This window comes from Muntiacus reevesi, chromosome 20, assembly GCF_963930625.1.
Source record: "Muntiacus reevesi chromosome 20, mMunRee1.1, whole genome shotgun sequence".
Lineage (NCBI taxonomy): Eukaryota > Metazoa > Chordata > Mammalia > Artiodactyla > Cervidae > Muntiacus > Muntiacus reevesi.
This window is the reverse complement of record NC_089268.1, coordinates 16,338,160-16,349,921: the sequence shown is the minus strand read 5'-3', so window position 1 is coordinate 16,349,921 and position 11,762 is coordinate 16,338,160. Positions and strand designations below refer to the sequence as shown.

The 11,762-nt window shown below is 42.9% G+C and overlaps 1 non-coding gene across 1 annotated transcript; it reads left to right on the top strand.

Annotated features, from left to right (window-relative positions):
* The first annotated feature begins 10,916 nt into the window (after nt 1-10,916).
* On the top strand, nt 10,917-10,989 carry TRNAG-CCC (transfer RNA glycine (anticodon CCC)). The gene has a single exon. It is a non-coding gene; the product is annotated as a tRNA-Gly (tRNA).
* Nucleotides 10,990-11,762: the final 773 nt, after the last annotated feature.

Genomic DNA, 11,762 nt, shown 5'->3' with positions numbered 1-11,762 from the left:
GGCTGTCTGGCCCAGGTTTCTAACAGATCCTCTACCAAAGTACTTTCTAAAGCAGCCAAGAGATAACATAGAATCACTTATCAAAGAACTGCGGGGTCAGATTCTGATGACTGGGGTGAAGGCGCAGGGACCAGGAAGAGCGCACCTGTCTTGAATCTCTGTTGGCTCATTAAATTCATCCTGGACGATCATCAGACCCTAGGGAGAGGCTGACGTAGAGGAAGAGAGAAGTAACTGGCATTTTCAGCATTGCCTATACCAAGTATTTTACATATATTTGCATATTTATTTAATGCTTGCAGAGGCTCAAATTCTTTTGGTTTTCAGTTCCTTAATTCTAAGGCAAGTAAACCAGAAGCAAAAATTGGAATCAGGATTTGAACAACAGTACCAGTTACCTTGACCCAATTTGTATTTATAGAATGCTATATCCAACAGCTGTAGAATATGTCTGTATGTTCTACAAGATAGACCATGTGCTGGGCCATAAAACAAATCTTGTACATTTAAAAGTGTGGAAAATACATACATTTTCTTTCCAATCACTATGAAATCTAATTAGAAACCAATAACAATAAAATATTTGCAGAACTACAAAATTTGGAAATGGAACACTTTTCTAAAGAACCATGAATTAAAGAAGAAATCATAAAAGGAATTCATACATACTCCTAAATGAAAGATAATGAAAAATACACCACATAAAAATCTGTGGGAGGTAGCTAAAGCAGTGCTGAGGGGGGAATTTATAGCTTTAAATGTTTATATTTGAAAGGAGAAATGTCTGAAATCAATTTTTTAAGTTTTCACCTTATTAGGTTTAAGAAACACAGTGACACAAACTCAAAGTAAGAGAAAGGAAGGAAAGAATAAAGCTAGGTGCAGAAAGCAATTGAGTTGAAAACAGATAAGCAATTTTAAAAAAATTACCCATCAAAAGCTACAGGAGGTCTCTGCACCTCTTTAAGAAAAAAAGGAGAAAAGACAGAAATGACTAATGTCAGGAAAGAAGACAGGACATCACTATAGAACTTAAAGACACTCAAAAAGATGATAGGGAAATATAAATAACTTTATTCTAATAAACTTGATAACTTAGATTAAATGGAAAAATTCCTTGAAAGAAGCAAATTACCACAACTGACTCAAGAAGAAATAGAAAAGTATTAATAGCTCTCGAGCTATTAAAGAAATTGAATTCATAATTAAACATTTCCACAAAGAAAACTCCAAGCTCAGGTGGCTTCACGAATGAATACTATCGAAGATTTAAGAACAAAATAATACCAGTTCTACTCAAACTCCGCTTTGGGCTGACTTTGGTCCTCCTCCCACCAAATTCATATGCTGAAGCCCTGACCCCCAATGTGATGGTATTTGGTATTGGGGTCTTTAGGAGATAGTTAGGTTGGATGACGTCATGGGAATCAGGTCATCGTGATGGGATTAGAATCCTTATAAGAAGAAACATTATAGAGCTCTAGGACCCTTTCTGTCTTTATCTCTCTGTCCCCCTCTTTCTGCGATGTAAGGACACAGGGAGAAGGCAGCTATCTGCAAGCCAGGAAGATATAGCTCTTACCAGAAGCCGACCTTGCTGGCACCTTGATCTTGGACTTCCTGCCTCTAAAAGTGTAAGAAAATAAAGTTCTGTTCTTTGGCCCACCCAATTCATGGTATTTTGTTACAGCGGCCTAAACTGATGAACACAAACGCTTCTATAATATAAAGGAGATGAAAAAAACTCTCTAACCCATTTTATGAGGTCAGCATTACCCTAATATCCAAACCAGACAAAGACAGTACAAAAAAAATAAGGGCTGCAGACCAATATTCCTCGTGAACATAGATTCTTTAACAAAAAAAAAAACCAAGATTCATAATGAAATGTTAGCGAAATGAATACAGCAATGCATATATATTTACATAGCATCATGACTAAGGAAGCCTTATTCTAGTAATGCCAAATTGATTTACCATTCAAAAATCAGTCTATGTAATTCACTATATTAATAGAATAAAGGAGAAAAAATGATCATATTGGCAGATGCAGATAAAGCATTTGACAAAAAGCAATGAATGGCCAATTACATTAAAAACTCTTAGTGAATTAACGATAGAGGGAAACTTGCTCAACTTGACTAAAGTTGTCTACAAAAATCCTTTAGCAAACATTATACTTAATGATTAAAGATTTAATGTTCTTTCTTATCAAGAAATATGAAGAATCTGAATTTTGCCCTACTTGCAAGCTAACAAGTTAGCCTGCCACAGCTTCATGGATATTGTATTTGTAGACTCAGGCTGCCATAGAAAAATACAGATTGGTATTTTATTCATAAATAAACAGAAAGTTATTTTCTCATACTGCTGAAGGCTGGAAAGTTCAAGCTGAAGTTTCCAGCAGGATTCAGTTTCTGGGGAAAGTTGTCTTCCTGGATTGTAGACAACGCTTTGTCCTTACATGACCTTTCTTCTGAGCATGGCAGAGAAATAGAGATAGAGAGACAGGGAGAAAAGGAGGGAGACACTCAGAGAGAGAGAGACAGAGAAAAGGGGAGAGACAGAGAAAGAGAGCGGGCTCTCTGGTGTCTCTTCATATAAAGACACCAATTCTACTGGATCAGATCCCTATCCTTACGATCTCACTTACTCTTGATTATCTCCTTATGGGCTCTATCTCTAAATATAGTCATATCGGTGGGTTAGAGCTTCAGCAGATGAATCTGGTGGCGGGGGTGGGGGGGGGGGAACGACACTATTCAGTACATAGTAGATGCTGACAGGGGACATGAGACTCCTGGGTCAGAGACAGAAGACTCACTTACTAAAAGCCCAGCAGGTAGCACAAGCTTCATGTTCTCATCATTCCTTCCCAGGTCCCATTGGGCTTAAATGGATGCTCACACCAAGTGAGTTTGTGTCACAGAGGAGGAACCCCAAGCCTAGGGTACCTCGATCTTTCATCATAAGGGGCTGTAAGAAATCATGCTCAGCCTTTGCCCTGGGATGACTAACAAGCAAATTGGACAGCAAATAAATTAGCCTTCTTCTCCAGAGGGATACATTATCTCTGATTTCCTAGGCTGTTTGTTGTACCAACACTCCTGAAAAGGTGATCCAGAGGCTAGTGCCACTGCCATAAGCATCTCTCTTACTGAAGAGAAGTCTCTTGCACATATTTGAGAGATTCATGCAGAATTACTCCCTAGCACTTCTCAGATGGAGAACAAGGCACAGATGTCCACCCTTACCACTTTAATTCAACAATGTGCTAGACATGACAGTCAATACAGTAGGGCAATAAATGCAAAGATTGGTAAAGAAATAAAATGTTGTAGATGAGCTGATTGTTTACACAGAACATGCTAAGGAATTAGGGCTTTTGTAACAAAACGACTATAAGAATTAAGATGTGAATTTAGAAAGATCGTAAGATACAAGATCAAATACTAAAAACAATTGGATGTCTACATACCAGTAACAAACCATCCTTAAAATTCTACTTAGAGTAGAAACACATCATAAAATACTTATGAATAAATTTAAGAAAATAAATGCAAGACTAGAAATACAAAGTAAAGATCTAAATAACTGGAATGATAGCCCATGTTCATAAATTAGAAGACTCCAAACTGGTGTGGTGAGAAGTCGCCCTAAATTAGATTCTCCTCTTCGATTCATTGAATCCGATCATAATCCCAACAGATTTTTTAAAAGAAATTGTCATGCTAATTTTGAATTTTATATGAAAATAAAAAAGACTTAGAATAGCCAAAGAAACTCTATTAAAAAGAATAAAGTTGAGGGCTTATACTATTTGTCTCCAACATTTATTATAAAAGTTACATTAATCCAAACTGTGTGGACTGATGTAAGGATTCCTCAATAGACCAGTAGGGCAGAATAGAGTCTGTTATAGACTCATATGTCAACAAACATTTGATTTTAACCAAAGGCACCAAGTTATTGTAATGGAGAAAAGTCTTTCCAGCAAATGGCACTGGAAGAACTGGATACTAATATGGAAAACTGAATTTAGGCCCTTGCCTAACACATATTTAAAAAATTAATTTGATATGGATCATATATTCTAGAAGCCTCTAGAAGAAACTGGGAAAATATCTATGTGACTCAAAGTTAGCCAGGGTTTCCTAGACAGAATTGAGGAAAATAATAACCATAAAAGAAAACATGGTTAAATCAGATTCCATAAAATTTAAAAACTTCTGCTCATCAAAAGGCACTACTGAGAGAACAAACAGGCAAAAAGTCACAGATTAAGGGAAACGTTTACAAGACATGCATCTGACGAAGGACTAGTGTCAAGAGTATGTATATCACTCCTGTCACTCAATAATGAAAAGACAAACAATTCAATAAATATAGGCCAAGATCTGCACAGACATTTCACAAAGAAAGATTAATGAATGGCCAATAATGTTATGAAAAAAGATGCTCAACATCATTAGTCATCAGGGAAACGTAAATCAAAACTGGATGATATACTACTGCACACCCATTTGGATGGCTAAAATTAAAATGACTGACTGCACCGCTCTTGATGAGGATGCGGAACTGGGATTCTCAGATGTTGTTGAGAGGACTGTGAAAAGGTACAATTGCTTTGGAAAGTTCTGGCAGTTTTTCTATAAAACTAAATATACACCTGGGCTTTCCTGGCGGCTCAGCGGTTAAGAATCTGCCTGCAATGCAGGAGACCCGGGCTCGACCCCTGGGTCGGGAAGATCCCCTGGAGGAGGGCATGGCAACTCACCCCAGTATTCTTGCCTGGAGAATTCCCATGGACGGAGGAGCCTAGTAGGCTACAGTCCATAGAATCGCAAAGAGTCGGACACTACTGAAGTGACTGAGCACCCACGCAGAAACATACATCTAACCCACAACTCAGTAATTTCATCCCTGGATATTTACCCAAATGAAAGCATATGTTCACAAGAAGTATTGTATAGAATGTTCGTATCATCTTTGTTAATAATTTTCCAAAACTGAAAACAATCTAGGTGTCCATTAGCAAGACAACAGAATATAAAACCCTGAGCTCTCCATTCAATGAATTCAGGCGTAAAAAGGAATAATTTACTGACCTACATGGCATGGACTAAGCTTTAAAATAAGCTATGTGAAAGAAGAGTTAAGCAAAAGAGTATGTACTGTCTATATAAAAGAGTATGTACATTTATATAAAATTCTAGAACTGGCAAGCTATTCTATGCGTTTTCTGTGAGGTTTTTTTTTTTGTTTTTTTGTTTTTTTTTGCCATACAGAATCTTATTTCCCGGGCCAATGATCTAAAATTGGACCCTTAGCAGTGAAAGTTCTGAATTCTAACCACTGGACCACCAGGGAATTCCCTATTCTATGGTTAAAAAAAAAAAATCAAAGATAAGCACAGTGCTTATCTTTGCAAAGAATGAGGGTGATGCAGAGATTGACTGGAAGAGATATGAGGGGAATTTCTGGAGGGATGATTTGAGTTTACAGACATGTGCATCTGCCAAAAACTCCTCAAATGGTATATTTAAGATCAATGTATTCACTATACACAAATTTCACAGAAAAAGAACTGTAAACTAATATTAAATTCTAGTTAATGTTATGAATACTAAAGTATTTAAAAGTGAATTTTACTGACATCTATAATACATTTTGAAATGTATCAGAAGACTTATTAATGGATGATAGATATATGATAAAGCAAATATTCTAAAATACTGATTGTAGAATATAGGTGTAAGTATATGGTCCATCCATGCTAGGCCTCTTAGTCATGTCTGACTCTTTGAGACACTATGAACTGTACCCCACCACGCTCTTCTGTCCAGGAGACTTTCCAGATAAGAATACTGGAGAGGGTCCCCATTCCCTTCTCCAGGGGAGCTTCCTGACTCAGGGAACAAACCCAGGTCTCCCACATTGCAGGCGGATTCTTTACCGTCTGAGCCACCAGAGACGCCCATCTGGGAAACCCCAAGTATATCATAGTCATGGACAAACTACTTTCTCGTTTCAGTCTGCTTGAAATTTTTCATTAAGAATGTTTGGAAAATATGAGGGAAATATTGTTGTAAAGTATTTGTATACACCCCCAAGTTTATGGGAAATAAGAGTTTCCCTTATCCTGATAGATACCGGCATGCTTAGCTTTTAAGTGACAGATCTGCAGCAAAAGGCTACCCCAAAGAACAGAGGTGCCATGCATTAATTAAAGAATTTTCCTATGAACATGTAACCCCAAGGCTAAGCTTTTTAGTGTTTAGTATGATGTTCTGCCTTCATCAGAGTCATTAGCGGGATTGAGAATATGATTATGTCCTGACACGTCTGTTTGCATTTCACAGCTGCTAGGCAGGCTCAGTCAACACGTCCACGTGCTGATAATCATAATCAACCCATTTGTTCATTTAAGACAAACAAATGATTACTCTTTGGGGAAGAAATACCTTGAGTCCTAATTGGCAATTTAGTCCTTCTTATGAACGTTAGCCAGTTATTCTGTGTTTCTCCCCAAACATATAGAACCTCAGAGCTACTTTTTCCCTTCCCTGGAAGATTGGTCTGGGAACTTTCTCCTATTCCTCTTCTGGCTTGTAAATGCCCAATTAAAAGAAATACGTAATGGGCATTTCACACACAAACACCACACACATATGCACACATGGTAATGGGAAGCAAGGAGGCATTTACTTTAGTGCAAATATTACTGTTTAAATTGCAGTGCAAGACCTTTAAACGTACATTAAAAATCACAATATGCAGGCTACGGCCATGCCAACTGGCAAAAGGGATGCCCAATTACACTTGAGGATTTGACACATCCATTCAGCTGCACCTGGGCCCCATCCTGAGGAACCCTGTCCTTCCAAGTTCAGATTAGAAGACACAAACCTTTCACCAATTTTGGAACTGGAATGCGGCCCCTTAATCAAAGATCTTGCCAGATCTTTGCATCTTACCAGATGTGGAATCAAGACTAGTGGAAACTCACGGCAGTCCCTTCACTCGGCAGACTTCCTGGAAGAGGTGAGCTCTGAGATTAGCTGAGAACGACAGGAGAACCAGCAAAGGGAGACGGCGAGTGTTCCGGGGCTTTGGTGAACAAGAGTGGAGGGAGAGGGCACAGCTTGCTGGGTTCCATGCCCAGGGGGGCGATGGCTCACCTGGCCATACCAGCCCCTGAAAGCTCTCAATTCTGGGGCACCACTCCCCATTTCCACCCAGGCCTTCATGTTGAGGTCCTCTGAGACGAGCAGTGTGCAACTTTGCAAAGCTGTGTGGCCAAGCCCACAAGGGCCAGCCCCATGCTCAGAGCACCTGCTTCTCTGGAAGACAGCCAGCTTCCTCTCTTTTGCATTATATCTCTCTCATGGGTGCTCTGCAAGCCAGCATTTCTCAGTTTCAATGTTCACGGGCTGTGGCTTTGGGGATAGTATCTACTTGCCCATTTCTCTAATGTGCTCACTTTGTCCTTAATGCCGGGATAAATGCTGAACAAGGAACTTTTAATCCAGAGAGATTCAATCCAGAACAAGAAGGAAGAAGGGGACCAGGAGCCTGGGGCCCATAGTGGGCAGGAAAAGACAGTCCTTTAGGGTTACCTGCTCATCCTGGTTTGCCTAGGTCTTGCCAGTGTTAGCCCTGAAAGTGCCACACCCCAGGAACCTGCCTCCCACACCTCAGGCGCAGGCAAATTGGGGTAATTGATTACCTTACAGCTTTCCTGGTCCTTCAGGGGCCTAGGGCATTACTGACCCCCTACTTCTGGGGAAGGCAGATGGGCCCCCAAACTGGGGGATCCCAGGGGAAGCAGGGGTGGTAAAGCTGATGTTCTCAAACTCAGGGTGGGCAGAAGCTGTCTGAAGGAGTCAGAAGTCTCTAGCTAAGAGTGGCTTCTCTCCCTACTCCCTCCCCACCCCATGGGCTGTTCTGGAGACTGAGGAAGAGACGGTGATGGGCATGGGCCTCTCTCTGCTAGCGCTTCAGCAGAGAGATCTGAAAAGCCACAGTGTCATCCCAGGCCAGGTTGTTCATTTTTTCTGGGCAACTGTTTAGAGAAAGGAGGCTGCCAACCCTGTCATCCTAACACCCGCCCTAACTGCATGGCAGCCAGCCTCAGAGCTCCTCAGGGTCCCTGGCAGAAGGGGGACTCTCTTGTTAGCTCCATGTCAGGCCTGCCTCTCTGACTTCCACCCTGACCACTGCAGTGGCCTGGATCAGAGCAGCAAGGCACAGCCCACCTGGTGGTGGGCCTGCAGGGGGTGGGCAGGGGGAGGGTGGAGCGGGCTGCACTCTTGGGGGCAGCCTGGCAGGAGGGAGGGGACCCCAGCCCTTTCCATCACAGCTTCCATCACCTCCAGATACTTACCATGTTTCTGTTTTCTTTCTTCCTTTGTTTTTCTTTTCAATTGTGCCATGATGCTTGTGGATCTTAGTTCCCCAACCAGGGATCAAACCCATGGAAACTCAGAGTCCTAACCACTGAACTGCCAGGGAACTCCCTCACTGTGTTTCTCAGTGTAGAACAGTGGATGGATCTGAGCCAGGGTCCTAGGCTTTCCTTGTGCCAGTGACACCATCTGGAAAATGGATCTGTAACCTCATAATAAAGAGTTGGAGAAATGAGCTCATTGAGGGGAACTTTGGGCTGTGGGAGCTGGGGTGTTAAGCTGTTTAAGAAGCCCAGGAAGACTGTGTTGGATGATTGTTCTGGGTAGGTTTACAAATTGTAACATTTTGGTTACAGATTTGGTCTGCTCAACTGACATCCCAGTAATGAGTCCCTAGAACATGCAGGCAATCTGGGTTAGGTGTGAGAATGTCAGGAAGTGGAATTTACCTTTGGCAATCAACACAGAAATTCCCAGGAAGGGGAATGGATCTAAAATCAAGGGGCTGAGATTGAGATTTTATTAAGCAACCAGTCCAGTGCCTGGCATGGAGTGGGCCTACTATAGAAGGATGCTACTACTGTTACTCTAGAGAGAGTCTGAGGGTCAGAGATTGAACTGAGAGTCACAGGGGTGAGGAAGAAAGAGAGGCTGGCAGGAATGGCCACAAAGGCAGAGATCATGAGGAGTCATCGTCCTGCCCAAAGGCATGTTCGAGGGTGTGACAATGAAATGTTTCCATGGACTTTCTCTGGGATGCAGGTTGCTAGGAAAAGAAGAGAGGCCCCAGTTTACAGATGGAGACATCAGCTGTGCTTGCAGCGGGGATTTATGATATTTTACTATCAGCATCACCCCATGCCTCAAAGACCATGTGCTTACTTTCTCTTTCTATTGCATCACCCTTCTAGTATTTTTCAAGTAGTGGGGGGAGTCAACTGAATTCCTTGAGGAGGGGGTTGTGTTGATACCATAAGATTGGAAGCTCTGAGATTATGGACTTAAGTGGCTTCATCAAACTGGGAATCTCTGAGGCCAGGAATGGGGTCTATCTATCCCTCAGACTGGGAGGCCTCTGCGCATGGCAGCTTGTTACATTTGGGGTGAAAAGCAGGGCTGGTTGGCCCTGCCATGATAGTCACCCCTGAGCTGGGCTCAGGCTCTTTGAAGCCTCTTTGTATAACGATGGTGGAGATTGTCCTAGGGCCCTAGCGAAGCAGTGGGACCCAGCCACATCCCAAGAGGAGGGCCCAAGAGTGATGGGCAGGGGACAGGTGCCAGGTCACAGTCCTGTCAAGCCTGCTGTTTGCATGCCCCTTGGGCCATTTCCTGCATCTTGTACCCCACGCTCTCACTGCTCTGGGAGCAGACGTTAATGTGGGAGAAGCCCCAAAGAGCTCCATGAAGACTACAAATAAGTGTGTTGTGCTCCTTGCTAATGCCTGAGTTATTGCTTTCCCTTCTCCTCAAATGAAAGGAGCACTTTATTGGCTTGGGTTTAGGAACAACACATAAAAAGGGACTTGTTTTTTGTTCTAACATCGCGAAGTAAGGCGGGAGAGAGAAGTGCTGGGGGAGAATGAGGAGGGATGGAGGTGAGAAGTGGGAGGCAGGATGGGGATGTGAGTGGGGAGGGTTCAGACAGAAGGAGGAGGAAACAGTGGAACAAGGGGGTGAGTAAAGGTCTGAGGAGCGGGGTAGAGGAAGACGGTGTCTGAGGAGGGAGGCAGGAGTGGATGCTGCTTAGTGAGACATTACAGTCATCTCCCAAGAGCTACCTGCCCATGGGAAGGCGCTAAGAGCCAAAGGCAGCAGTCAATTTCAACTAGAAAAGCGTCGACTCCCAGGAGACGCTGTCCAGTCTCAGATGCCAGGGGTGCAGAGCTCGGTTTGAAGGCCAAACAAATGACCGGGGTTTCCTAAAGTTTTTCTGGCCCCAGGCTGCCACCATCCAGGTTCCCACATGTTATTTTTTTTAACCCCTGAATCTGAAGGTTGAGATTTTCAAGGGAAAGGACTTGATGCTTCTCTCATGTGGGGAAGGAGCAGCGAGAGGCCTTAATTCAGGGTGCCTTGATCTGGTTCTTCTCCTTCAGGGTGAAGGGTTCTTCACCCTTCAGGGGGCCATTTCCTGTTGGGAGTGGAGATGGAGTGATACAGAAGGGACAGGACTCCATCGTATACCAGGAGCCGCCCCCCACCTCAGCGAGCCTTTCCTTGGTCTCTATGCTCCTTCTGCTGAGGGCCATCTACTGCTTGATGCTTTGTCAGCTATGGGTCACCCTTTATGTTTTGACTCAAATTTACTTGCTTTCTGGAGTATATCCTGACACTCCCAGTCTATGTTCCCACCTCACCCTGTATTTATCTTTATTATTGTTTGTGTCATGCTGAATTTAGATGGTCAAAGTTATCCATGGAGCATTAACTGGGGGGTCCTTGGGGGCAAGAATGGAGTCTTACCTTTGTATGTTTAGTACAAGGTCAGAAATATGGTTAAGTGGAATTTCCCTGGTGGTCCAGTGGTTAAGACTTTGCACACCCAATGCAGGGGGCCCAGGTTTGATTCCTGGTCAGGGAACTAGATCCCACATGCTGCAACTAAGAGTTCACATGCTGCAACTAAAAATCCTGCATGCCGCAACTAAGCCCTGGTGCAGCCAGATAAATATATATTAAAAGAAAGAAGGGCTTCCCTGGTGGCTCAGTGGTAAAGAATCTGCCTGCCAATGCACCAGATGTGGGTTCTATCCTTGGGTCGGGAAGATCCCCTGGAGGAGGGACCCACTCCAGTATTCTTGTCTGGAGAATCCCATGGACAGAGGAGCCTGGAGATACAGTCTATGGGCTTGCAAAAGAGTCAGACATGATTTAGCAACTAACCAACAACAAAAGTAAGAAAGGTGGTTAAATATCCAGAGGTGCTCAAGGAAGGAGGAGAGGAAGAAACTGCAGAGAGGTGTCCAATGCAGTGGAAGATGCATAGACCTTGAGACAGCCAAAGTTACATATCTCTTCTCTGTTACTTCCAAGCTATGTGGCCTTGAGAGATTACTTTTCAAGGTTACCATAAGGACTGAAATAGCATATACAAACCGCTTATCACACACCCTGGCATGTAGTAGGTGTTCAGTAGATAGTAGAAATTATACACCAGGCCTCTGGAGTGATAGGGTCAATCCTTACCTATGGTTCCCCTTTACTCTGCTGTCAGTTTTATCCACAGAATCTCTGGACCATTTTTTCCAGGAGGCAGATATAGATTTTTTTCATGGGCAGAAACAGTCTTCTTGCATCTTTGCCAGAGTTGTCAGCATGTCTGCCACAGGACTGTTGATAGGAGGTGCAAACGTA